The sequence below is a fragment of the Anser cygnoides genome, chromosome 2 (assembly GCF_040182565.1).
Source record: "Anser cygnoides isolate HZ-2024a breed goose chromosome 2, Taihu_goose_T2T_genome, whole genome shotgun sequence".
Lineage (NCBI taxonomy): Eukaryota > Metazoa > Chordata > Aves > Anseriformes > Anatidae > Anser > Anser cygnoides.
In genome coordinates this window covers 153891217-153918933 of record NC_089874.1, presented here as the reverse complement: position 1 = coordinate 153918933, position 27717 = coordinate 153891217, and the positions used below count along the sequence as shown (strand labels likewise).

Here is a 27717-nt window from a genome sequence, read left to right as displayed (position 1 = left end):
CTCTTATGCAAAAGGGGAACTTATGTTTTAAAAGTTCAAATAAAGTAGAGATAATAATTACAGTATGCCTCCCCCCAAAATAAAATCATCTTTGGATAAATCTGTGTTTCCCTCAGCTTTGCCATAAGGCATCTCCCGGTTTTGCTCATCTGAGAACAATGTGGAATTTTTTAGTCTGTATGTAAGTCCAATGTAGTTATGATCTGCCATATCATATTTGTAGCTGCCAGCTGTTAAATGGTATAACAAGATATGCTCATTGTCACTTCTAATGGAAAGCACTCCAGAGGCATTTCTCGATCTTTCTCACAATATCAGTAAAACAGTTTTCAATAGCTAGGGTAGTGTTTCTCCAATCATGGAGATAATTAATGAAAATATACCATTAAACAGTTTGTTTCCAAAGTGCTAAAGCCTGCGTGGGAACAGACCCAGGCAGCCTCAGATGGATATTCTAAATGCAGATCTCATATCTTTATGACATTATTCATGGAGATATAATTTTGGTTTGAATATTTTTTTTTCTTTTTCTTCCCCAAATGAAAATGATGAATAACTTTTCTTATAAAAATCTTCCTTTAGAGGTTTCAACCAAGTACACATTGACAGCAAGACTTTTATGGTAAGTACTTTGCCCCACACCAAAATGTTTGACTTCTTTCTTCCCATTAAAAAATCTAAAGAATCAGGTGTCTTTAGTCAAGCCATCATAAGGGCTTTTGGGAAAGTGACAAGCGAATAATAGTCAGGCACATGTAAGCACACATAGATCATCGCACTGATACAGACAGTGGGACTGCACAGACGTTTCCTAGGAATTAGTTTTGGGGGAAAAAAAAAAAAAAAAAAGAACTCTGGGATGGAAAAGGACTGGTCATTGACTGGCAGAGGAACATCTGGAGAGCACAACCTCACACAGGCTTATGAGGGGAAACAGTAGACTAGATCTGTATCAAGTAGAAGCAGTATTCTTGGTAATAGCTCATTCCTGCTATGAGGCATTTGGAATTTGACATCCTGACATGTGGGTGGGAATTTTTGCTCTTAGGAATAAGTGATGGAGATGCAAGAAGGTGTGAAGGTGGAAGGTGATTTTGAGAAGCAAAAAAAGAAATTTCTGAAACCTTGCTGACATTTGCCTTGTCAGTAGGAATAAGCTCAGCCGTCATGAAACTAAGACTCTGCATCACAACTATCCAGGAGTATTTTGGTCACTTTAGTTCATGCTGGTGACTCGTATTGTCTGGTGCAGCCAAGGGATGCGGGATGCTGCTGCTCACCCCTGGCTATATGCTGAGGGGTCAGCTCTCCCTCCAGTCTGCCAGCGTACCCACACGTGGAATCGTGCCCTCACGCCATGCTCAAGAGGGCTGAACACGAGGCTTTGCTTTGACTTGGATTGTTGGGGTGGATCACTTCAGGCATCAATTCCCTGAGCAGGTTGGGAGGTAGGTCAGAGGAGCAGCAACTGCAGATGGAGAGAAAGGTGACAGCAAGCTGCTAGGGGTAGGCTGGGAGAGTAACCTCTCACCGTGCTGACCGACAGCATAACAGGGTGCCTTGTCCCTATGTCCTGCTCATTTCCACTCTGCTGGACACCTCACAAGCCTCCACCCTGGCTGTCTGTGCAGCCTTTGGATGCAAGACCGCTCTCTGGCTCAGCCTCACTACCAGCGTGGTGCCTGTTCTCTCCTGCCTTTTCTTTTTTCGTTATACCCTGTGGCTTTGCAGCTCATTAGCCACAAAATATCAGCTCGACTTGACACTCTGGGAACAGTGATTTACATTTTTTTCCAGTTGATTTCTCCACTGCTTCTCCTGGATTTGTGATGAAGGCGACGGTTACAGATACTTTGGCTATCTGAATGGATAGTAATGACCTCGGACCGAGGAGCACCAGAAACAAACTCCCTGAATTATGAAGTTCAGGCAATAAGCAGAGCCAGGGTCACCCAGACACAGGCATAGTTTTCCCCTACTGCCTCAGGGTTAAGAGTGGGTAATTGGTATTTCCAGTTCAGCTTCTTTCTCATTCTGTGTCATCCCATCATGTCATGCCAGGACGCATTACATTAAATGGCATCAAATAGTCATGGAGTGTGACACGATACATTATCTGACATGTCACCTCACACCCTGTCATAACACAGTGCACTCAAAGATCAGTGGGGACCAAAAATTCATTTGTCTGATTCCATTTTATCAGTCAACCCCAAGGGAGGCAAGCGTGTTAATTATTTGCATGGTGGTTTGCATCCAGTGCTAGTGCGGAGAGGAGCGGTATGATGGGAGAAGGACAATTTCTACATTTCAGAACAATTTTATATCTGTTGTCCATGCATATAGGTGGCAGTGAACAGGGTGTGATAGTGAAGGACCACTCTCTGAAGCTTGATTCATGATGCAAAGTGTCTGTAAGGGTGAAAAGGTAGGTAGAGAAGTGCAGGTTCCCCCAAATCAGCCAGCACTGGAATTTGGATTAAGTATCCTTTGTGCTCCGTAAGAAATTGTGATAACATGGGACGGAAATGGAAGCATTTCTAAAAATCTGGTTCAGAGACAGCTGATCTTAGCAAGTATATTTTCATGTTTCAAAAAATTTACTTCTAGGGAAGGAAAGACTGACAAATGAGTCTTCAGTGGATCTAGCTGAGATGTTTTAGGACATTTGTCCCTTGTTCTTAATGTCCAAACTCTCAGGAGAAGGCAACAAGTATGTTGGTCTTAGCAATACCAGCTCAAAATAGGTCTTCACTAATAGTGTCAGAGAAGGTCAGTTTGTACCATGGCTTGTGATTCTGGATATAGAAAAGGTGAGAGCACCTGATTCAGATAGCTGAAAGGAAAAAAAGGTTCTGTTGCCAACTGGTTTGCTAAACTAGAAATCAGTCTACACCCTTCCTGACTTCTTGATGTGCTTTTTTGTGAGTAATTGTATTTCTGTAACCATTTGTGAAAAGCAGGTATTTGGAGCCTCAAACTGAGATTCTTATGAATAAATGAACAGAGGTTGTTTGAACTCATCAAACAGCTGAATGTCACAGCAGCTTAGAAATTGTTGCTTGTAAAGCTACAGGTGTCACAAGAACTCATAGAAATAGTGTCTGACCAAAAGGAGCAGTCATGCATCAAAATGGGTGAAGAGAAATTGGAATACAGGAGGAATATGTGCTACAAACAGTGTGAGCAATGCTAGCCTCTGTGACTGATTTTAAGGAAGAAGAGAATGAATTGTGGAGCCCACTGCAGGCATTTGTGTCTTAGCCTTGCAAAAGAAGGCGTTGCTGGTAACTCGCACATACGAGCAAGCCACTGGTGTTGTCTTGTAGCTGTAACTGTGAAAGAAGTCTACTCCAGAGCATGGTTGAATTATATCCCCCACGTCACTCCTGTTCTGTAATGATTTAGCATTAAAGATACTCTTTGAAATGGTTTGTACAGTATGATGCTAGTAGTAAGTAATGTTAGCACTGGAGTAACACAGAGCTTTTCCAATGCCAGGGTATTTGATCTGGGTCTGCATTTCGCCATGCTTTTCAAACCAGTATGTAGCTTGAATTGAGGGTGAAAGTTCACATCAGTTGTTTGATGCAAACTGCGTTGAGCACCCTTAGTTAGCACAGATTTGCAGAGAAGAGCACACAGGAAACATCTGCACCAGCCACTCTTTTTCTTGTGGTAGGAGACTGCGTTCCCCTCCTTTGGCTCCAGATTTTCTTGGCAGTGTCCCAGGTTTGTGGACTGGGATGATGCAGGGACTGTAGCTTCCCTCTGGGAAACTGGACGGGGAAGCATTGCAGATTCCAGAGGTGAATCTGCAGCAGGAAAATAGATTTCACTCACCTGCTTCAGGCTAATATCCTCAAAGTGTTTCAGACTTGTGACTTGGGTCCATTAGGTTGCACAGTGGAGAGACAGGTGAGGTCAGAATGTCAGTGAAATATATATCCCCATCATGAAAATCCCTCTTAAAATATATGGAAAGGTCAAATTCTTCTCCAGTGAATGACAGGTTCCACCTGAATCCTAGGTCTTGGAACTGAATGCTGGAGCACCAGTGGGCATATGCAAAATTGCCAAAGACCAGGTCTAGTCACACAAACTTGTAAGCAGAGATATGTTTGGATGGAACTCATTGACGCTTGGAATTAGAGCATGCTCTCATCCCAAAGTGAGACAAAACAGTACCTCAAGATGTCCCTGGGATGGAATAATCCTATTCCTGAATTGCTAAAGCAAGCCATGAACGATGGCAGATATATATGGGGTATACTCAGCTGCTTTCAGAATAAAGCCTTCTGGTTGGTACAGATCTGACATATGAAAGGGGAAAACTGAATTACTGGTAGGTTTTATCTACCATGGAATTAAGACATGAAAGAGAAAAGGAAAATTATTTATATTTTCCCACAAAAGATTCTCTGCAAAAAGATACTGAAAGTGGGAGTGAATTCTAGGAAAATGGAGCATTTTGCATAGAACGTTCCTTAAGAGTGCTGTGTGGTTCAGGCCACAGCACAACAGGGCCGAAACCTTTAACATAAACTCCTATAGATGTGGCACAGGAGAGTGGGGGAAGGAAAGTGGCAGGCGGACTCCATAATGTGTTCACTTGGAAAGAGTCAGAGGGGAGGAAAGGATTAAATGAACTAGAGGAAGAGAATAAAGAAGAAAAGACATGTGGATTTTTAAGGTGTGTGAGTTTAGTGACAGCCCTGATTCTCATGTGTTATTGCAGTTTCTGGTGCGAGAATGTATCTCTGCAAAAACAGGCAAAGGACTGTGACTTTGATCAGAATTTATCCTACAGAAGTTGTACAGCTGACAGATCTGGGCGCTGCAAGGAAGTAACTGCAGAGACTGTCAGGAAAGAGAGACTTAGCCAATCTCATTTCAGTCATTCAAATGAGGTGTCTCATTTAGAAGCCTAATAACTTTAGACCTCTTCAGTAACCAAAGGAGACAGGGAATGATACAAATCTTGGTGGTCTCCTAGAGGATATGCATCCTCCTTCATGCTCTTAGCTCATGTTTGCTTTGGTTTGAAGCCAACAAAGTGGATTTCAATAGGCCTACTGCCACACCCATTGAAAACTGTCCTCTGAAGCCAGAAAGTAAGGATGTAATTCAGTCCACCTACCATGGCCATCTGCACACTCGGTCCCCATCTGTCATCAAACGAGTAAGACAGGCACCTCCCTGAAACAACTCTGTTGGGCGGGATGAATTGCTTTAAAATTAACCCCTCTCCTTTGCCTAGATGGAGCACAGACAAAAATTTTAGACTTGATAAACAGCCAAAACCAGATGACTTAAAGGCTGTGCTGGAAGTCACAGTTATCTGTAGATCCTGGCATGGTGATCTACTCAGGGGTAGTCCATATCATGGGCAAAAAAGTTCCTTACACTTTTGTAAGGGACATTCTTTTTGTAAGGGAGTGAGGTCAAAGGATGGCAGTTTGGCTTGCTGGTTTCTGACTGGTGTGGAGGATGGAGTGAGAAAACACAGCTAGCTAGCTAGCTCACTTCAGGTGAAGCTGTGGTCCACGTGGCTGAAGGCAGTTTGAAAATCTGTGGGTATGATTTTCAAGGAGTCTTTCTCACAAACGGCAGGGCTGGTTCCAGGAACAGTGCTGTGATCACAGGGCGTGGAGGAGACAATGCCATTCCCCACACTCACCCCATTGTTGTTTTGATTATGTAAAATTCCCCTCTGCCCACAACGCCTGGGTCACTATATCATAACCCGTAAACTGTTTTTCCCCTTGGCCGCATTTTATTGCTGTTATCCTTCAAGACAGTCAATATCTAATTGAATGTGGGTTTTGTTGTATGCTCAATGAATTCCATGTGTTCATCTCTTAGAAGCAATTTGACAACAATGAAGACAAGAAAAATTGCAAAAATAATGAGGACTCCTTTTGGGGAAAAAGTAATTGAAATGATACAAGCCCAAACCCTGAGTGATGTTGAGTGTCTTCTGGGTAGCACTGGAGTTAACTTGAACAGGAGGTGCCAGAAATTCAGGCAGCATTTGTCACAGAAATGTATTAAAATGTCTAAGAAAAGCTACATCTATCATATAGTGGAATATTGGTTCACTAAAACACAGACACAGGTTTAATCCCTCTGTCTCTTACTAACTTGAGAAAACCAGGAAAGTGCAAGTGAAAGAATTATATTTACATCACATGAATTAATGTAGAACAACAAAAAACAAAATACATAAGATATATTGATCAAAAGTAGAAATTAAATAGCCCACAAAGACATGCAACTGTTTGAGCAGCCTGAGAAAAGGATGTGATATTTCTACCATATACCTTTCATAAAATACCAGTTTTTCATAATGGGATGTCATACCAAACTGTTTCTGGTCTTGTTTGATCACTGCTCAAGCTGTAGTACTGAAGGATAAACACACACATAGAACAAAAAGTAAGGGTAAGAAATAACCTGAAAGTTGGGAGGGGACAGAATATATTTTGATCTAAAGAAGAATCAGTTTCTCACATCTAAAGGATGAGAAACTATCAAATCTACTGTTTCTAACAATTTCTTAATTAGTCATGACTGAACACAAGTGTTTCATGCATTTCTTTTCTTTCTGATCTTCTTTTCCACAATGGACTTTTTTTTTCCTTTTTTTTTTTCCTTTTTTTTTTTTTTTCCTTTTTTTTTTTTTCTAAAAGTGTTTGGCTCATTAAGCACTCAATAGTCTATTACACTGTGTTAATCCAGTACTATCTGACTGTGGACTTCGTGCACATTTTCATTTTAACATATTTTTCTCCCCTATCCTCTCCACTCTGTGTCTGTGCTCCTTGCAGTAGCTGCAGTGATAGCCCCTTCATTCAAACTCTGCTGAAGGGCTGACCATGAAATTCTTCTTTCTTTCTTTTCTTCCCTCCTCCTCTTCTTGCAACCTAATGCCTCCTCTTACTCTTTGATTCTGGCTGCATTCTTATGGGATTAAGGGTTTTCTGTTTCCTACAAGGAATAAAATATAGCTATCTGAGCCAAAGGAGTAGGAAATTTCTCCACAGACTCCTTAATGGGGGGTTTTATGGGGTATACTTTCACCTCATTTAGCTTTTATTTCTGTATGGCTCTTTCATCAGTCTGAGCAGCTGAAGGAAATGACAACTTTATGGGAATGCAAGAGGAATCACTGGATTAAAAGAAGACATGAGAACTACTCAAGGAGTGGAAAGATTTAGAAAGAATAAAGTCCCAATACATGGCTCACTGAAGTCAAAATATATATGTTCTTTGGACAGAGAGACTCCTGTAAGACTCTACTTTGTGACTGCATGTGATGGTCTGTGAAAGTGGGCAGATCAGCTTGTTCTCAGGTTTTAAAGCCAGTAACAGGGCTTTGATCTCCCATACTGCTTTCCTTCCAGCAAGGGCCCTGTCCATTCCCATATCAAGATGAATATTATTTCCTTCGGCCAGGCCATGTCGTTATGGAAGATACCTGGTCTTTCAGACTTCCTGAGATTTACACATCTACCACTTTCCTTGGTAAGTTGTTCCATGATTATCTGAACTCAATATTAAAAATGTATCTGTTATCTAATTTGAACCTAATTTCAAATTCTAGCTGGTCAGACATTGCATGCCTTTTGTCTGATAAACCAAGGAACTTTTTATTATCAGAAATATTTTCCATCCCCTACGTACAGACTGTGATCCCACTGCTTCTTTATTTCTTAGAGAAGTTAAAGAGCTGAGTTTCTTAAGTCTTTTGTTTTAAGGCAGATTTTCCAGACATCAAATCATTGCTGCAGCCTTTTTCTGATCCCTTTCCAGTGTTTCAGCTACCTCCTTGGATTGTACATATTATTACAGCAGTGGTCTTGCCAGAACCATATGCAGAGGTAATAATAACATCTTGCTTTGGCACAATATACTTTCAGTATAACTGAGTATTGTATCTTCTGTTTTACAGGACAGCATATCAGGTTTTTGGGACTGCCTACTTCTGAATATGCTCTAAGAATGACTTTGTGGTAGATGCAAGAATACTGCATTTGGCTGTAGAGTGACGTTCAAAATAGCACAGTTTACCAAGCTGTGAGCACAATTGACCCATTCCCATTATTGTTTACAGTTCTCCAAATGTTTGTATCCTCTGAAAATTTTACCATTCTGGCTAAAGATGTTGAATAACATTGGACAAAGGAAATCTCTGTAGGACCCACAGAAAATGCCCCCCCTTTGATGATGATTCCCTATTAACAATTGCTTTTTAGGAGTACAACTCTGGAAGAGACCTCCTGGGTCACTGAGTCTAATCCCCAGCTATTTCCAGTAACCACATCATACAGTCACTATTCGAAATCTAGCTCAATTTTAATCCATTTAATATGTGCTGCATTGGTTTTTATGTAGTGCTGCTTTTGTAATCTGAATGCCATGTGATAGTAAGTCATTAAGTCATTATTTTATTTCTAGTAATGACAAAAACCAGCTGAACTGATTTTTGTATATTCAACTTCAGTCTAGAAACAATGAACTGAAAAAAAAGAGCCTGAGGTTTTTCTGCTTTACTCAAATGAAATGCTTTTTAAAATTAGAATAACAAAATAAGATGACACCAATAATGCACTGAGCCATGCTGCTGAAAAAAAAATAACACATGGGATGTTTTTTAGTAGGATGGTTTGAAGTTCCAAATGGATTTTTTCCTAAGGATGTTGATTCACAAGGACAGGAAGATTAAACCTTAGATGGCAGATATAATTGCTACCCCCAATATTTCCTTCCTCCCCTCTCCCAGAGGTTGCTTCTTTCCTTTGCAGGGAAGTTGAATTGCATGTGAAATAACTGCTGGACTATAGCCATTTGCATCTTGCTCTGTTAAAACCATCTAGGTTGGAGATGATAGTTTGGGAACTGCATCGTGTGCTCTTTGACTGTATTTACTGCAGTGCAGCAGTCTCTAGGATAGAGGCAGAGTGGGCAGTCAAGGCAGGTACCCTCTGAGTTTAACCTGCCAATTGCTATGAAACAACAGCCTTAGATCCAAGCTTTTGTAGGACCGATGATGCTGGAAAAGGCCAGGCAGTTTCTGAAACAGTTTTCTTGCAGAATATAAAATCTACAGGAGTGAACATATGGTCAATGTCACCTACAGCTGAATTCAGTGACAGCTGATGGCATGTACGGTACTGAAGTTGTCCTTCCTCCTGGTGTGCAAGTGTTTATCCCTCTGTAGCAAGACGGTCAGTGACAGAACAAGATGCCTTTGTGTGTTTTTGGAGGAATGAATGCAGTGCTCAAGCCAGCTGCCTGTGTATTTTGAAGATTTTACTGTATAACTTCCTCTCCCACTTGGTAACTGGGAACTGGATGGAGCTTATTTATTTATAGAGATATACTTTAATCTCTGTCTGTCAAAGAGGATTTAGGTAACATATATATCCCTTGTCAAAGTTGGAGGCTGAGCAGTGCTGAGCTCTTCCTTTAGAGGTGGGGATGGGAGAAGAGTGGGAAAAATCTTTTGAATGTTTTCAGCACAGTAGTGGTGTCAAATTTACCCAGATTTCCAAACTGACCAGAACACTGATGCTAAGGTTTGAATGATTTCCCACCACATCTGAAGCAAATGTAGCTCTGGCCTATTTCCATAGTGTTTTGAGCCAATTACCGCTTTTGGATACTTTGGGCTGTTTTTCTCCGTGAGATTATGGGTTTCTGTATTTGGAACAAAATTTGTAGGCACGAGGCCCTTGGGTGTATGCCAGCACATTGAATCTGCATTGAATCCCATCTTTGTGTCAACCCAACTGAACGGTGCTTTCTGGGTCTGAGGCTTCCTTTCAGCCTCATTTCTTTGGTGAATTATACTTCTAAAGAGCAGTTTACATTATGCAAAATTATCATATCACTCTTGTTTAAATGAGATGCTTTCAGGTCAGTGACATAGGTCCAAGCAAAGAGCAGGGCTTTGGAAGCTGACATTCGCTCCCTCTCAGCAACCTCAGAAATATCAGTCTTGCAACTTCTATAAATATATTTCATCAGGGACCTGCTCAGGCTGAGCGTCAGAGTGGAAAACACTTAGGTATGTGATTGAGCTGAGTTTGGTCACTCGAGTGAGCTGTTCCCTGCATAGCCGAGCGCTTGCGTGAGGAAGGCACCGGTGTGATGGTGTGGAACTGAAGGCGGTGGTGCGTGATCGTAACCTTGGAGCTTTTTCCGTTCTGCTTAATGGGGCTGTTGCTGCTCCTGGGAGCTCATCACAGCCTTCTTCATTCACCTATGGGGAGTGTTTTAAGGCAAAAAATCACAGAGGCTACTTAGGCAGAATTCAGGCCCCTAGGGACCTGTGCTATGTAATGGCCATGTTGAAGTGGTCAAAAAAATCAGCTTATTTCTATACCTGCATATTCGTCAGCTGTATTTTACTTGCATTCTGCTGCATGACAGGACTCACCGCTTTTGGTGAAATGTCCTAGCTAATGTGCTGAGCCTTCAAAGAGTCCTTCCAGCTCAGTTCTTCTAGTGGGTGGCATCCCTGCCTGTGGCAGGGTGCTTGGAACTAGATGATCTTTAAGGTCCCTTCCAACCCAAGCCACTCTATGATTCTATGAGTTATCCTGTTTTCCTTGCTTTACTCCGAATATGTTTGCACAGCAATGGTTCCCCCTAAATACTCTTTCACAAGGGAGTACCCAGGTCACTCTAGGGCAGCAGATGTGTGAATATGATTTATACCAAAATTGGCGGTGTTGCTGGTACAGAGTCCTACTTCTCACCTGAGTGAGGCATCTGCTGGGAGGGTAGGGCCTGAAACTCGGCTCGTGCTTTTAAGAACATGCCCTGCTCAATTAACAGAGGAGCTCAGGCTCTGCATCTCACACTGGCAGAGGTTTTTATTATGCAGCCTTGACAAGAGAACCTGAATTCTGGGGAAATATGAATGTCCCAGGGAATTTCATCTAATTTTAGATAGTTCTCTGTACTCTGTCCAAGGGGGGCATGTAGCCTTTATTATTGACTGCTTAGGAAACTGTCTAGCTCTGTGTCTCTTAAGCATTCTCCTGTGCCCAAATACCTAATTTCTAGGCATTGCAACATCCAAACTGAAAGCAGAAAAAACACTTTATTGTCCATAGCCCCTCTGCGTTAGTTCCCATCTCATCATTGGGAATGGTAGCCCATCCTCCCTTCCAAGGATGTTGTGAGGGTAAATGCATTAAAAGAGAAATGTTCAATTATTATGGTAATAGGACTCTTATAAATACCTAAGATATATGTGTATATTTGTATTTTAGAGGAACCTAGCTTACAACTGCAGCTTAAAAAAACTACCATCAACCCCTATATAAATTCCGTCTGTGAATATTTGATCAGATGCTATGTGGGTGGAAAAGTATGTTTCATTGCTATTGTGATTGCTTTCTTTCTTTAGCTTTTCATGAGTAATAAACGTGAAGAATGTCCCAATGCTTTTATGCTCACCCAGTCAGTAATATTTTCTCTGAACCTGTATGTGAATGTTTAATTCATTAAATGGTATCATGTAACTTTATGGTGAAATCATAAATCTGTTCTGTTACATTGCTTATTGGAAAATCTTCAACTCCAAGGAAACCCCTAGCACTAAAGCTTGCTTTCCTTGATTACATATGTCTTTTATTGGCCGCTTCCCACTTTCTCTTAGGATGCTTTCTCTGTGTGCTTCCAAGCTCTCAATATTATTTTAGAGTAATGAATCTAACTGGTTTGAGAAGAGGAATTTTTTTTCATGTGCATATAGCTGGCAAAAAAAAAAAAAAAGGAAGATATAATACATCCTGCATGTACCTCACAGTGGTTGTGTGTTCACTACTGTTCAGCTTTTCAGAATGAAGGTGGCACTGAGAAATTCACTGTCCACTGATCTAGCTTGTGGGCATGAGATTCCTCTGACAATATCTGAAGTTAGAAAAAAAAAAAAAGTTATTACTTTCTTGTTTTCTTAAGTTACCTGTTTGCAGTGTTAGCAAAACTGTGCAGGATAGTGTGCCACATCCATCATGCTTTGCTTTTAAGTTTCTCATGGTCATGGCTAATGCTGTTGGGTCCTCAGGAAACATCTCTGGAGACCTAGAAGGGGGGACCACAACTCTGAAGTGCTCCTAGGAAAGCACTTTGATAGCAAGAACACAAACAGCTTCAATCCCATTGTAAAAGTCTGGTATGCAGCTTGGATGGTTGATCTGCCAGAGGGGTCCAAGTTTTGGCTTTGATTATAGACCAAATGCCTGGTCAGATTGATGATAATCAGGCATCTCTTTCTAGAGAGCTTCAGCATTACTTTTTGCCCAAGTCCCAATGAAACTGAGTCAAAGCCAGCATACCTGTGCATGGTACCCCAAAACTAAGATGGTCCTAAGATGCTCTTTCCTGCCGGCTCATCTACAAAACCAGTAGTATGAGCAGCTGTGGGACAGACGGCAAAAATTCACCAGATGCTCAGTTGTCCCAGACTCTCTTAAAAACTACCTTTGAATCCTTCTTCCTGAGCTATGCTGTATTTTCTGTGGTCACGTCTGAGGTTGTGGCACAGTAATTATTACTGAAGCCTTGGTAGTGGATCTTCGCCGAGTTCTTAGTGGTAGGACACCTACATCACAGAAACTGCCCAGGCAACTGAGGATAGTTGGCAGCTCCTTGGCAGTGTCAGCAGGAACACTCACAAAGAAGAGATTAATCCTTAACTCCAAAGCTGGCTCAGGCACCCTTAAATTATAAGAAAATTACCCTTCTCCTGCTATAGCTACTGCTCATCCTATGGCTGCTGTTGTGTTGGATCTCATCTATCCCCATGATCTGAGTTCCAGAGCTGTCAGCATTAAGATTTTAGTCCAAGAAAATATGTTGCCACCATTATGGTGTCATTGTGCAGAGTGATACAACTAATGCCTATGCCTAAGAACTTAAAAGCAGTGTTTCTAAGTGTCTAAATACTACCAGGAGCAATAAGATACAATTGTGATTAGGCATCTAAATGCAAAGAAAAAAAATCTGTTTTTTCAATACACACATAAGCTCATGCATAGTTTTATTAAATACAGTGAGCTCCTTTTCTCTAAGGTGGGCATACATTTAAGTGCTCTGATCTGCTTTTTTTTATTATTTCTTTTTTCTTTTCTTTTTTTTTTATTTCTTCTTTCTTTTTTTTTCTTTTTTCTCGTTTTTTTTTCTTTTGTCCTTTTTCTTTCTTTCTTTTTACTTTTTTTCTTTTTTTTTTCTTTTAAAAACAAACAAAAAAACTCCTGCATTTTCAAGGGATCATTTTATTTATGTTGAGCAGTATCCTTTGTACAAAGAGTGGGATTCCAGTATATTTTCAGGAAAGTGAATCAGGCAATTATCTTGCAGGACCAGTGCAGATGCCAGAACGAGGAGGTGTGGTAAAGGGAATGCATGATTGATTTCTTTCCTATTCCAGAGCTGGATGAAATGCCTGACACAGCTGTTAGCTCACTGCTTACAAGAACGAGGAATCAATCTCACCAGATGTTGTTCATTTCCTCTGTTGCTGTGTGGCCAGCTCTGTTGTACAGAGGATGCGGGGGGCGGAGGGGAGGGAGGGAAAAGAAAGGGGAGAAAATCTCCATCTAAATTACACAAGAAGGGCCCAGTGTGGGAATGTAACGTTAAGTGAGGAACACAAGAACGGGCCATGAGTGGGAAAGTGGAAGCTGGGAAGACAGAGCCCACTCATTCACTCATCTGATTCATCCACTGGGGAGCACAGCAGACTCCCTTCCCCCGTGGGTCGATACATGATCGTGAGCTCTGAACGCTAATGTTTTCCATTAAAAGGATGCGGGAGGTACACGGGGAGGGTTCAGTAGCAAACAAACCAATGATTCAAGGACACATCTGCCAGCTGCATTGTGCACTGTGTTGCACCAGTCTGTGGAGCACTGACACACAGGCGTAGAGTCTTTGAGCAACAACATTTGGGGAAGAAATCACAGTGACAGTGTGATGTGCTGCTAACACAGGCAACATACCTGGGTGATTGTGGTCCTGAGCGTGCCATCACCATTTCAGATGACCTTCTTTCCCAAAGCTGGAACAAGCTCCCAGGCTGGGAAATGCACATGGAGAGCCTGGCCATGGCATGGGTAGCATTTGGGGCTGGGAGGCTACTGAGACGTTATGTCACCCCTTTGCATATTTTTCATTATGTGTTTCCTCCAGGAGGAAAGGGGCTGTGGCATCTCCCTGAGATCCCGTGTAACACAGCACAGCTCATCTGCAGGTGCTGCAAGGAGAGCTGGAGCCACTGCTCAGGGGATGGAAGAGGAAAGGTCTGCCAGTGCCTACGCGTGTAGGAAGAGGGGAGGGAGAGAGAGCAGCTGGCGTCAGTAGACCACTTAGTGGTTTATTTGCCTGCGTCACTGGTTTACAAGAAAACAAGCAGAAAGGCAAAGGGAAGGACCTTCATATGAGGAGGGCACTTTAAGCTAAGGCTATAAGCTTCAAGAAGAGAGATATGAAAAGATAAATGTTTGCAGATTGGCTCTGCAGGTGCCACAGGTCGGGAAAGGCCATGCTGCCCATGGAGGAAAGATATTTTGATAAGCCAGTGGAACCCTTACTTTAGCATTTGTTGTGGAATACCCACTTCTAGGTGAATTGATTTCTGTTTTTTCTCTCTCTCTCTCTCTCTCTCTCTCTCTCTCTCTCTCTCTTTTTTTTTTTTTTCTCGTTTGTTTGACACTTTTTTTACACATTCTGAATTTCCTTGCAGAATTCAAGTAGGTTCATGCCGCCATGTCTGCAGAACTCTAGCAGTAGGAGGAAGGGAGACCTCATGAAGATGCTGCCACAGGAGATTAGTTCAAGCCACAGCTCATTAAAAAGAGAAGAAATAAATTAATATGGTCCCCATCAAGAGATGAAACAGGACAGTGAGCAATAAGAGAGGTATATCATCTTTGGAGATGAAACAAGTCAAATGAACACATTCCCACCAACCTGAGGACACGAATTCAGAATAAGATCCCTGCCTTTATGGAGCAATGTTTTTAGGGTGAGCTCTGCCTTTGGCAAAAACCTGCAGTAAGCTGTGGAAGAGAGCTGTGGATTTGCCCCAGTGCAACATAAAGGGCATCTGCACAGCAAGATGTGTTAGCTGGTCTCCATCCTGAGCTGTATGAGGAAGGGCTAGTGCCATGCTTTGTGGCCTTTCTGTTTAAAACACCTGAAAATAAGCCCATCCCACTATACCATACAGCATCTAAGGTCCTACTGGTAAAAAAAAATAACAAACTAACAAACAAACAAAAAACAATTCACAAACAGAAAAAAACACAGTGCTGTTTTGTTTTTTGCCTGAAGTGTTTGGCCTACAATAGGGTAAAAGCTCTGCGGGAGAAAATAACAAATGATCTGTCACTGCTGAAGTCATTCTGGAGAGACAGAATGACAGGATCGTGATGGACGGACATGTTCCTCTTTTGAGATACAACCACCACTGCCGAGGAAGAGACATCCAGCCTGTTGCTGTTGCGCCTTAGGACAGATACATGCATGTCGACGTGGTAGTAGGGGTGGCAATGGGACCATCGTGCTCCCAATAACACTGTTGTGTTGCATGATGTGTGGCCAGTTCTGGCCTGCAGTTATGGAGAAGGGTGGACCTACTGTAAGACGTCTTCTCACAAAGTAGTTACTTCTGTCAAGGGCTCCATATTGGGTTAGATGGAGCACTCAATTCACCTTTGTGCCAGTTTCTGTGGTTTTGGTTAACAAAAGGAGTATAAATTAGCTGAGGACTCTTGGGTTGAAAATAAGACAAAGATTCTGTTCTCCAGTTGCAAGGATGTCAAGTTCTGAGTCAATCTGTTGACATCGGTGCAGATAATCCAGATTTACCCCAGTGCAAAAGGGTGTCATTCAGATGGATTAGCTGGAATGGCTTCTTATGGGTTGAAAAATACGGTGTTACAGGATGTGTTAGAGGTTCTGATGAAGGGGATTGTACAGTTCATGGGACTGTGGATGGGACACCATGATACTCTGTAATTACAGTGATCAGATCCTCACTACTGCTCTAGGAAAACCCAGGAGTTATTCCTTGAAGTACCATCTTATTTCACTCCCAATTATCTGTTTCATGGCAATTCTATATAACAGAATCCTACCTTGCCACATTGCATGACTAGACTGCTCTGAACATCACCTAGATGATTGATTACTTGCTGTAGTTTGCAAACTCTCATATCACATCTGTGAGTTGTGCCCAGTGTACCTGACCCTTCCATACCAAAGCTGGCAACGTGAGGGAAGCCCTCTGCTTTATGCAAGCCTCCCTTTGCCACCCCTGAAAGGCAGACAATGCATCATGTGCAGTTTGAAGTTACGGTTAAAATTACATGGGAAAAAAAAATACGACAGAAGTAGCTGTCATATTTTTAACAAAATTTGGTGGCTGCGGATATGAAACCTGAGAACTTGCATAAGAGACCCGCTCCACCGAGCGTTAGTTTAGTCCACAGAGCAGCTGCACAAAGGGGGCATTTCACTGCTGCTCTGGAACTCCTTGCCTGGGGAATTGTGGCTGCAGGTTCCCGAGGGCCCCCTGGTGTTTTGCGCAATCTATCTTTAGAGAACTGCAAGTTCATTTCTGAGAAGGGCACTGGCTTTGAGCAGGGACTACCTCTAAACTGACAAACCACTTCCTGCAATCGTTAACTGAATTAAGAGCTTGCTGTCCCCTTCACTCCCCTGAAGAGACCCCCCCCCTCCCCTTCACCACCACCACCTCTTGGCTTGGCATCAAGAAATATTGTAAAGACAAGAGGGTACGGAGGGTTGAAGTGATACTAACTCACAGGCCTCTTCCTCACTGGCATCTTCTACAAAGATCTCTGGTATCGTTCCCATTGGACTTTCTGCAGGAGCGAAAGCCATGACGTTTCTGGAGTATTTTCTAATCCTGGGAGAGAAGGCAGCTCATATATCTCTGCATTTGATGTTTCTTTTGCATTTTTACCAGCACAGCCCTCCTCTGAAACAAAGGATGTTGCAATTTTTGTTCAAATTCTGAGAAGTAACAGAGCACCTGCAACTCCTGGGATGTTATTCCCTGTTAAAAATATTCCAGTTCTGGTGTGTGTCACCTTTCATTATAGGATATGGCAATAGCTTGCAATCATCAGTGTTGATCTTAATGGTATGCACTTGTGACCATTGAGAAAAAAAGCCACAAAACTACCGTAAATTATTCCTTTCTTATATTCTCATTGGTGATAGTGGTGGGTCTTTTATTTTGTTTTGTTTTGGTTTGGTTTGGGTTTTGTTTGTTTGTTTTTGCTTTTTATTTTTCTATTCTCTGATTTGTGGTCTTGAATATGTGTCCTCCTTATACTGGGTGATATTTACAAGTGCTTACACAGTATGTATTTTTTTCTCTTTAGATTCTTGGTTCTACCTGTCTGAAAGCATCAAGGGAGGCTTATTTATCATGGGACTTACAGTCATTGAGCTGTATTTTGCAAAACAATTACAGAAATTGAAATGTTAGCCAAAAGCATTTTCCCAAAACTTTTCAATTATGGGCAAGGCAATTTATTTAAAAATGTTTTCTCTTGCATCATTGTGCTTCCAGCACCATTACAGGAGCCAATTGCTGCAATAAACATGAAACGCACAAAACGTTTAAGTCTTTAAACACACCGTAGCACATGCACTTCATTTTTATTAGGTAAGATCCATTAAAGCATGAACTTTGTTTTACGTCTTGAATGGTTGTGAAAGACATTCTTCCTGTTAACACACCTATCTCAAAAAATAAGGCTTTGCATGTTTTCACACACAAATAAATATAAAGAAGAATTTGTTTTTGCAAGCAAATATTTTCTCTCAAAGGACTTATTTTGCTCCTCCTCTGTCACAAACATGATGCCAACGAGAATTAAGGAACAGCTAAATGGGGAACATATGCTATATGTTAGTATCCAAAGACCGAGAAATGCATGGAGGAGTGAATTGCATAAGTAGAAGAAGCCAAAATCAAGAATATCTACATATCTAGAAGAAGCCATTTGAATTAATCTTTAAACTTTGAAGGCCCCTTATAGGTGTTTGCAGTTTATATTGAGGAAATTTCCAGAGCTGAAGCAGTATGTATAGAGGACCTTCCAAAGGTTGCTAACTTTTGTCCCAAAAAGCGACCAGAAAAGGAACTGGAAGCCTGTACTACAACTCTCTGTGCAAGATGAACAAGAACAAATGACCAGAGACAGTTTGTTGTCCCTCTCCATTTGGAATGGGGACCCACAATGGTGTATTTCAGCTCCACAAGAAGATGGACTGAAATGTATATTCACTATATTATCTTCAGGTGTTTTGATCCAATATTGCCTGAGTGTGCAAAACACCTAAAGGCAAGAAAAGCCTTTGAATTAACTCAAAACACAGAACCAGTGAAATATTTTTCAGCAGATCATTTTTTATGATTTTTTTTTTCACTGTGGAGTGACATTTCTTTAAAACCAAAACTTTCCCTGGGAACACACCAGTTGGAACAAAACTCGTCATTGTCATTGCTGACAAAGCTGCAAACTCCAGAGGTTTATAAAAGCTGAAATTGCATAGGAAATACATACAGGCACGTAGCTTGAATACAGGATACAATATATACACCCCAGGAGGCTGGAGTGTATAGACGCAGGCATATGGTCCCACCAAAAGCACTTGGAGTGTTTCCATCTTTCCTAATGGAAGCAAGACCAGTCCTTTAGTATGGAAATGCAAACAGGCAGATAGTGTGAGCCCAGGGGAGTTGCTGATTTGTTTGGCTATTGCTGTACGTCTGCTGAACGCTCACTTTAGCTGCAATATTTCTTGTTCGGTAGGAAGCCCTCGATAACATTGGTATCATTTCTCATGCCTGCTATTTTTCATGCTATAAATGCACTGGTCCCTCTGTAAACCTGGGGATAAGGGTCAGATCCATTTTCATTGCTGTAATCAGAATGTAGAAAGCTTTTGGAGATACGTAGATAAAATATGCTATGAACTCATGCAGAATTGTGTCATTTCACAGTTCGTACAGCCCTGACTGGCTGGTTTTCGAGATATTTCATCAGTTAGTGTCTTTCTCCCATGTAAACTCACATGAGACCAAGGGACCAAGACTCACAGCCAGTCACTCCCACACATGCACCCTGGGGTACTGGGACCTCTTCTTCTCACGTCTGAGGAGAACGTCTACCCGTCACGCCTGGAGAGCATTTGCAGCAAGACTGGGCACAAGCTGCGTTCCGAATTCCCTCATGAGGAGTGCAAGAGTCACAGGTCCCCAAGGAGAGAAGGACCATGAGTGAGACCTTGCAACCCCATGGCTGTGACCCTGAGCGGGGTGCCTGGAGCTGGCACAGGGGAGACCCTGCTCCACCAGCAGTGCCTAGGCTTAACGCAGTAATGCTTAATGCTGCCAGGTGTCACATCTGGAAGGGAACGTTGACAGAGACACTGAGAAAAATCAGTCCAGGATGTCTCTATAAGGACTTTCTGAACCCTGCCTCTTCAAATTAAACATTTATAGTCCCTTTTTGCTGTTTAAATTCTAACTTGGAGATATTCCATTTGATACAGTTGTTTTCTAATGATACAATTTTCACCTAAGCACTTAGTTGTTTGTCTAACGGAAAGCGGAGTCTATTAAACTGCTCTTAAATTATCTGACCTAGGTCTACAATTCTCATTCTCCAGAGGCAGACTAAGGTTAGACTAAACACGAGCGTGCTGGTCCCTATGTCTGCATACTAACAGGAGACGGTATTTCTCACCCACTGACCATAGCTTAGAACTTGATTGTGGTGGAAAGTCTTTTGACTGCAATTCCTCTAAAAAAAGCATGTGCTGAAGACTGAGACATTTAGGCTGCAAGAGACAGCTCAGCTCCCCATTTAAGGGCTTCTTTGGGCCACTGCAGTGAACACCAGTGAATTTTGGGGAAGATCCATAGGTCTCATCTACCCTTTTCAAAAGACAGACACCATTTCCATCCATCTTGGCCAGAGCCTGTAGCCAGAGGCTGGCACCTTACCGAAGTTATACCCCATCTTTCTCATGCCTTCAGCCATCCTCGGTACTCTGCTGCTTTGGCAAATTCCCCATCGCCTTTCGCTTCTTCTCTCTGCCCCACACACCTTTTCTCTGAAGAAAGTTCAGCTTCCCAGTGTAAAGCAATAGAAACCAGGTCCTGAATGGACTTCATGGAGATGCCTAGCCCATCCCAGTTTCACAGACTCAGCTGTGCCTGAATTGGTATATGAAGAGCAGGAAGGGTCAGAGAGGCTGTAAGGCTGCAAGCCACTTTTGGCTTGGCTCTGATTAGTACCAGGCACAGGTGCAGAGCACCTCTCCGCTGTCAGATTTTCCACTCAGTGTATGTCCTTAATACAGGCAGAAACTATTTTTGGTTACAGCACAATCAGCTATCTTTATCAAGGGGTTTTCTACCGTGCCCATCTGTGTAGCAGCCAAGTACTTCCCAGACAGATTCGGTCTTCACGGACTGAATGAGAAAGCATTTCTCTGACAAATGATTTAAAAATAGTGTGAGTAGATTTATTAACACATTATAAAAACATAGACAGCTGCAGCTAAGTATAAAGCCAGGCAGCAAAATGGTAGGATAAAAGCTGGTTAATGTTTTACAAGAGGTTTTCTAGACAAAAAAAAAATCTCTTTTCAAAATTGATTTTTTTTAGAGAATTGATGTCTTTGAAATGTTTTCATGTGATTCACTTTTACGGGCCAGATACTTCTGCACTCTAACAGTAATAAACATCTTAAATTTGAGAGTCTTAGTTAAGTTTACTTGATTTTAGTCAGTAATCTATTATTACTAAATTTCTCTAAGTAACATTTAAGCTAAGTTTACATTGTCTGCAGAAAGGTTTGCACTATTTAAATCAATTTAGAAATCTGTTAAGTAAATCTGACGCAAGTTTAGTTATAGCAAATGTCTTAGCTAATAAATTTCTTGGGACTGGGTTGTATCTTTTCTGCATGCATGGATGAAACTCAAGTGCTCTCAAGGCTTCGGTGAATAAATAATAAATGATGCAAAATAGCTTTTTGATACATAATAATATCATAACTTTAAAATGTGTTTTCCCAGGACCAGAAATGAGTGTGTCCCTCTGGGAAGTTATTAAATACAAAGAGAAAAAGAGCTATTTCTAGTGCTGGAAGCTGGTCAATGCATCTCTCACTACACCCTGGTTCCTGGCAATCATTTACACTCATCTCTTACACCCTTTCAAAGGGGCTGTAAATTATTACCAGCTCAGTATGCTACACCCACATTATCACAGGTGAAAATAAATTGCAAAGCAATGAAGAATCAGATCTGTGGTATCTGCATGTGTGGAAAGGCTGCTGCTTTAGCATAACAGATATCTTTATTTATCTTCATTTCATCATAACCTCATGCTTAATACTTTCAGCACCCTCTCAGCTGTTATTTGACCCTCTGTATCATATTAGAGATCTGTTTTTCCCTTGTTGTGTCTCCTTAAACCCTTCTTGCTCAGAATAATCTCTTCTAAGACTGCAGAGTATAGCCAACATTACAGAAACAAGGTGAATAGTTTCTTAGTCTTGTTTCAGTCATATGTAAGTATGTCAAATATACCTTAAAATGGCTTTATAATAAACCTAGATAACCTTTTAAAAATGCCCATTTTTTCCACTATATGATGAGTTGAAATGGAAGTAGATTTAACCATATTTTTTTTTCTTCTTCCAGGTGTGAGGTAAAGCAAGCACATTGTGCTTGTTCCTCTCTTTCCCTTTCCTTCTGAAACAGGGAATATCTTTCTTTCAGCAGATCTGGTACCCTCCAAGCGGCATCCCCAGATTATTACTGTGTACTACTCAAATGCGAGGAGCAGTTTCTTAGTGTTGTACAGGGTTGCGCCTGCTTCCCTGCTGTTAGTCATATCTCAGCCCCTGGGACACACAAAAAAAGAGGCAGCTACTGGTCATCATCTTTGACAAATGAGACCTGTGACCAGGTCACACAGTTGTTCAGAAATGTTTCTTGTGGTATTTGCTAAACCTTTGAAAGAGTTCCTTTTACAAGTATTGAAAGAATCTTACCATGGTGGCAAATTTAGGTGTCACAAAATTAGGAGATAAAGAAAATTTTCTAGGCAGACCCAACTTGATTGCTTTATATGAACAAATTAGTCCTTAATGATGTGATAACAGACCCCTGAATCTCTTGGGGCTCCCATGGACAGTGTTCATTTACCACCGGGCAGTTCAGCACAGTCTATGTGGGAGGCTTTTGTCTCACTTACAAGACCTGCACAAACCATCCTCCAAGGGAAGCATTGCTCATTTTCCAAGAGCTTTTCCATCACGGCAGCAGCCAAATGTTATACAAACACTAAAGAAATTATTTTCTCACTGATGCCAAAAGATGAAATTAAGATATTATTCCCATTTTTGGTGGCATGGAGAGATTGAATAGTCACTAACTACAGGCCAGAGGTTTTCAGAGCCCTTGGCATATCGAGTGTGTTCGGAGTATAGCTTCCTTCACCTCCATTTACAGCTGAGACAGCAGCTTCTGCAAACCAGTTTTGTCTTCTGCACTGAGTGAGCATGGGAAAAGCTGGCTGAGGTCACTATGTATTTAAGAGTGAATCCATAAAGTTTGCAAAAAGAGGCTGGGCATGTGGTATTTATTCCAGCATGTATTTACTTTGTAACCTAAATTTTATTTCATCTCAGTGAGTACAGGGTTCATTTTTATCTTATATTTTTGATACATTTAAAAATTTGGAAACATGACATGTAACATCATGTGGGAATCAGAACATGGTATCAGCTGGACAAGGCACTTTAGATGTGCTGTGTAAAGCCTTGCCAAATGCATTAACAGGGTAACCCACAGCAGGAACAGGTCCTCATCATCCCTGCTGTCTGGAAGGAAATGGAACATGTGGCCTGTAAGTGTCCCAGATGTTTGTCGAGAGCAGAGGAGTGAAGAGATATGAAAAAGGAGAGGCTTAGACCATGCAGGGGAAGTGGTTTTAGGACAGAAGTATGGAGGATTTGGTGCTCAAGTGGAGAACTACAATGATTTTTTTAATGCAACAATAGTTCAGCAAAAAGGTATTGCTGGAAAGAGCTTGCAAGGAAGGACAGGGGATCTTTGTGTGCTGTTCAAGGCACTGACATCAGTGCTGAGTCCCTCAACAGCTGGTTTTAACTCAGACACGCTGAGAGGGAGTGTGTTATATTTTATCTCGAGTTTCCTAAAGAGCCAATTACTTAAACAACTCCCACCACTCAGAGAAAAAATAGACATTTGCAATGAAGATTCACAGGGTCTCTAGCAACCCCCATGCTGGCCACCTCTGTCCTATGTTTGTCTGAAGCATCTCACGAGTTTTAGCTCTGTTTTGCTCAGCATAGTACCTTCCCATACTTTATTCCTTGCTTCTGTTGAATCTGGTTTTGATGTCAAGGGTTTGGGCTCATTTTTTCCCCTCTTCTTTTTGTTACAGAAGCTGCAGGTCTGTCTTCCATTAGCAATCACCTCGTGGGAGGGAGGCTACTTCACAAGAGACTATTGTCCTCTGCTGTAATGGACTAGTCTGGTGTCCTGTGGCCCCATTAAATTCATGTTATCCACTGTCACAGTAGATATTCTGGTTCACTTTTTTTTTTTTTTTTCCATAAAAATGCTCTAGCATTTCACAATTTCCTATTACTACCTAAAATAATCTGCCAGTCTGGGCTGAAACATTCTCTGCAGGTGGCAGCCCTGTTTGGAGGGTACTGATCTGAAATTAAGCAGCTTCAAATAAAGGTCTTCATCACTTTTAAGCACCCATTTAACAGTACATTTGTGATTTCTTTATCTTTCTTTCTTTCTTTCTTTCTTTCTTTTTTTTCTTTCTTTCTCTCTCTCTCTCTTTCTCCCTCCTTTTCTTTCTTTCTTTCTTTCTTTCTTTCTTTCTTTCTTTCTTTCTTTCTTTCTTTCTTTCTTTCTTTCTTTTCTTTCTTTCTCTCGCTCTCTCTTTCCTCTCTCCTTCCTTCCTTCCTTCCTTCCTTCCTTCCTTCCTTCCTTCCTTCCTTCCTTCCTTCCTTCCTTCCTTCCTTCCTTCCTTCCTTCCTTCCTTCCTTCCTTTTTTTTTTCCAGCAACAATAAAATTTATATATCATTGAGTTGAAATAATACTATTTATAACTCAAAATTTTTCAGAACAGAGACATACCAACTGTGATCCATGACCCATTATTACTACAGCTGGTATGCTGTGGCTCACAAAGATGACTTTAGATGTGAGATTGTGTACTTGGTGGTTGTATTCTCTAATAATGCTGTTTATGGATAAAAAAGGGTAATAATCTAGAATGAATAAGTAGTTTTTCCCAGCACATACAAATAAATTAAGTATTGGATTGTGGATCTGAAGTTTCTGTTGTTTAGCAGAAACTATAATTTTAAACTGATGTTAAAAGTCTTTCTGACTATTCTGGTCTTTTTAAACTGCCTCTTCTTTACAGCATTATTTAGAGCATTTTAGTCTGCATTGTTTTCTTTATGGAATTTGTCTATATCCTGGACATTTTGAGTTTTCTTTTGTAATATCCATACTTTAACCTAGTTCTCTCTTCTTTTCATCTAACTTTATATTTTTGTCTTTATCTGCAGTCCTATTCTGATCTGCACTCTTCCAATGACATTGTGATATGTTTCAGGTGCAGAGTAAATACAGACCTCATTTTTTAAAGATTGTGCTTTATCTCAATTTATATGCCATTATGACAGGGGTGTTTGTTTTGCTTTGGTTTTCAGACATATACTTATGATCTGCTATGCAGACTGGCTGAATGTCATTCCCATCCCTGGACTCCTTCCTTCTCCTTTCCTTTCAGAGCAACCCAGGGCACAGATGGATACAGAGGCTGTGGTGTTTTCAAGGTTGCAGCATGTTCCAAGACTATGGCCTCATGAAGGAACAGAAAAACCTCCTTAGGGACTCCAGGAAGAGCAGGGAAGGCTTGTGGGTAAGTATTGATCTGTCCTTCCAAGGTGAGTTTTCTTAATTTAAAAAGTGAAGCTGTTACTCAAAGCAAAGATATTGTTTTTTTTTGGGTAGTATACTTGCAGAGAAGGGTCTGGGCAGTTCCCCTCTGCGGTGTGGTGAGTGTCCCATCACACCTGCATGGCACCTCTTTAGGAGTGACTTGTCCCCCGTCTGAGCTAAGCATAGGTGGGACTGGGTCTGTCTTCACACTCTGTATCATAAATCAGGTATCACACTGATCTGTGTAGTAACACTCAAACTAAAACTAACAAGGGATCTGGCAGTGTTAGAGGTGAAGATCTGTTCCATTTTGATAGTTCTTGAATCTCTCCCACAATAAATCATGCTTGCTCATGTAGAGGTAATGTACTTTACACCAACTTTGGTAAATTCTGTCTTTTTGGGCCCTTCGCTACAAGAAGGACATCGAGGTGCTCGAGTGAGTCCAGAGAAGGGCAATGAAGTTGTTGAGGGGTCTGGAGAACAAGTCTTACGAGGAGCGGCAGAGGGAGCTGGGATTGTTCAGCCTGGAGAAGAGGAGGCTCAGGGGAGACCTCATCGCTCTCTACAGGTACCTTAAAGGAGGCTGTAGCGAGGTAGGGGTTGGTCTGTTCTCCCACGTGCCTGGTGACAGGGTGAGAGGGGATGGGCTAAAGTTGTGCCAGGGGAGGTTTAGGTTGGATATTAGGAAAAACTTCTTTACCAAAAGGATTGTTAGGCATTGGAATGGGCTGCCCAGGGAAGTGATTGAGTCATCATCCCTGGAGGTCTTTAAAAGACGTTTAAATGTAGAGCTTAGCGATATGGTTTAGTGGAGGACTTGTTAGTGTTAGAGAGTTGGACTCAGTGATCTTGGAGGTCTTTTCCAACCTAGATGATTCAGTTTTTCAGCAGGCATTTGCAAAATTATTCTAGATATTACAAACTATAGTGGCTCTGTCTGAAGTCTAGAAATCAATGTGGTCTGTGTCCTCTTCCACTTTTTATGAAGTCTTTCATGCTCCTTCCTTCAAACTTTCATATGAAGCCTGTTCTTTTTTGAGATTTTAATTTTCTTCAACTTGCTCCTTTGAGTAACTCAATCCATTGAACGAGACCTGCTTTCCTTCAGAGCTTTCAATCTGCAAGTGATGTTCTCCACTTATGCTCTAATTGCCTTTTCCAAATTGAAGTCAGAATATTTTCTGCAATCTTGCTCTTGGTTTTGGCTCTCCGTTACATTTTTTATCTCAAATTAAGGATTCCATAAGCCATCCAAATGACACAGTTGATTCAACAGTCACAACTCTGTTCTCAAAGCCTCAACAGCCTTTTTTCTCATCTTTTTGAGTTCTCATATGATATATAGTCACCATCATAAGGTCTCTCTCAAAAATGTTGTTCTGTCTAGAATGATGACATTTTTCAGATGTCTTGATCATCTCATCACTAGCTTGGTCTTCATTTGTATGCACATTATCAAATATGGTTTGTTCTTTTCTGATGAAAAGGCTGCCTTTAGTCACCCTTTTTGGTGTCTTTGATTGCCTTCATGAAGGGGCAGTCTTCTAACTTGATCCAATCACTTAGTGGGGGTTGAGAGCATTTTGGAGCCTTCTCAGCTCTGTGTCCTTTGCTCTGTTTCTTTGTTTTGTTTTGTTTTGTTTTCTGTTTCTAGGTACAACTCATTTGTAATTACCTCCATCTCCAGTACCATATAGAGTTGCAAATTCAGCATATTGCACGTTTGTTCCCAGAATTTTCTAAATAAAATGACAAAAATCTGCTAGTAACGAGAGAAGAGTTTTCATGTGTGGCTTGTTTGTTTGTTTGTTTGCTTGTTTGTACTTTTACTCCTTATTTGCAAGGTGTTGGTCAGCTTTTTCAGTTTTTCATTGATTAGGCTGACATAGTATAAGTTTTGAGAAAGTGGTGAGCACTTGAAAAAGATTTTAGAGCGGGTGTTATAAGGCAACTAACGTGTGCTTCCAGCCCATGATAAAGGGCACCTCTCCTACAGAAAAAGCACAATGCTTTGCTGTGCTTGTGGAAGTGTCAATGACAAACATATTGATCTGTGATATTCATCACCTTCCCATTTTTTTTTTTTTACCTGTGAACTCTACATCCCTGCTTTGACAGTTACACACTTTTGTTTTTCTGTATCTCATCACCTGTACTGCAAGTCTGTAATTAAATCTGTGCTGGGCTTTATGTATGTAATAACTCAGTGTAGGAATGGGCATCAAGGTGCTCAGTGTTTCACCCTTCTCATGGCATCTCTTTGGGCCTGAGCTTATTCCCCTGCCTTATGCTAAGCTGACATCAGGTAAATAAGGGGATGCTGAGCTAACCTCATAACTCCGCCTAGTCGGTCTGCAATCCCGGGATACTGAGGGGCCAGATGACTCTGCTAGGGCTAGGGTGAACTCATTTGAAGGTCAATGTAAATTTAATGTTCTCTACTGAGTGTTTGGTGTTTGTTTCTTTATTCAGCTTTGAGCAGGTGGAAAGGGGAGAGAATGAAATGCTCTCAAGCAAATAACTGTGTAGCAGGGTAAGGAGGTTATGAGAGTTCAGACTCATTTTGAGATGTATGTATAATAATGCATTTCTAATACTGTAAATAAGTAACGGATCATGTGAAAAGCTCACATGC

General features: G+C 41.3%; 1 long non-coding RNA gene across 1 annotated transcript in view; it reads left to right on the top strand.

Moving 5' to 3' along the window:
• Positions 1–27717, top strand: part of LOC125180121 (uncharacterized) — a 119044-nt gene that overhangs the window by 35157 nt on the left and 56170 nt on the right. Inside the window, exons 2-3 of the long non-coding RNA XR_010828812.1 lie at positions 7407–7527; positions 24848–25059. This is a non-coding gene — a long non-coding RNA (uncharacterized lncRNA). The remainder of the gene's footprint in view (positions 1–7406; positions 7528–24847; positions 25060–27717) is intronic.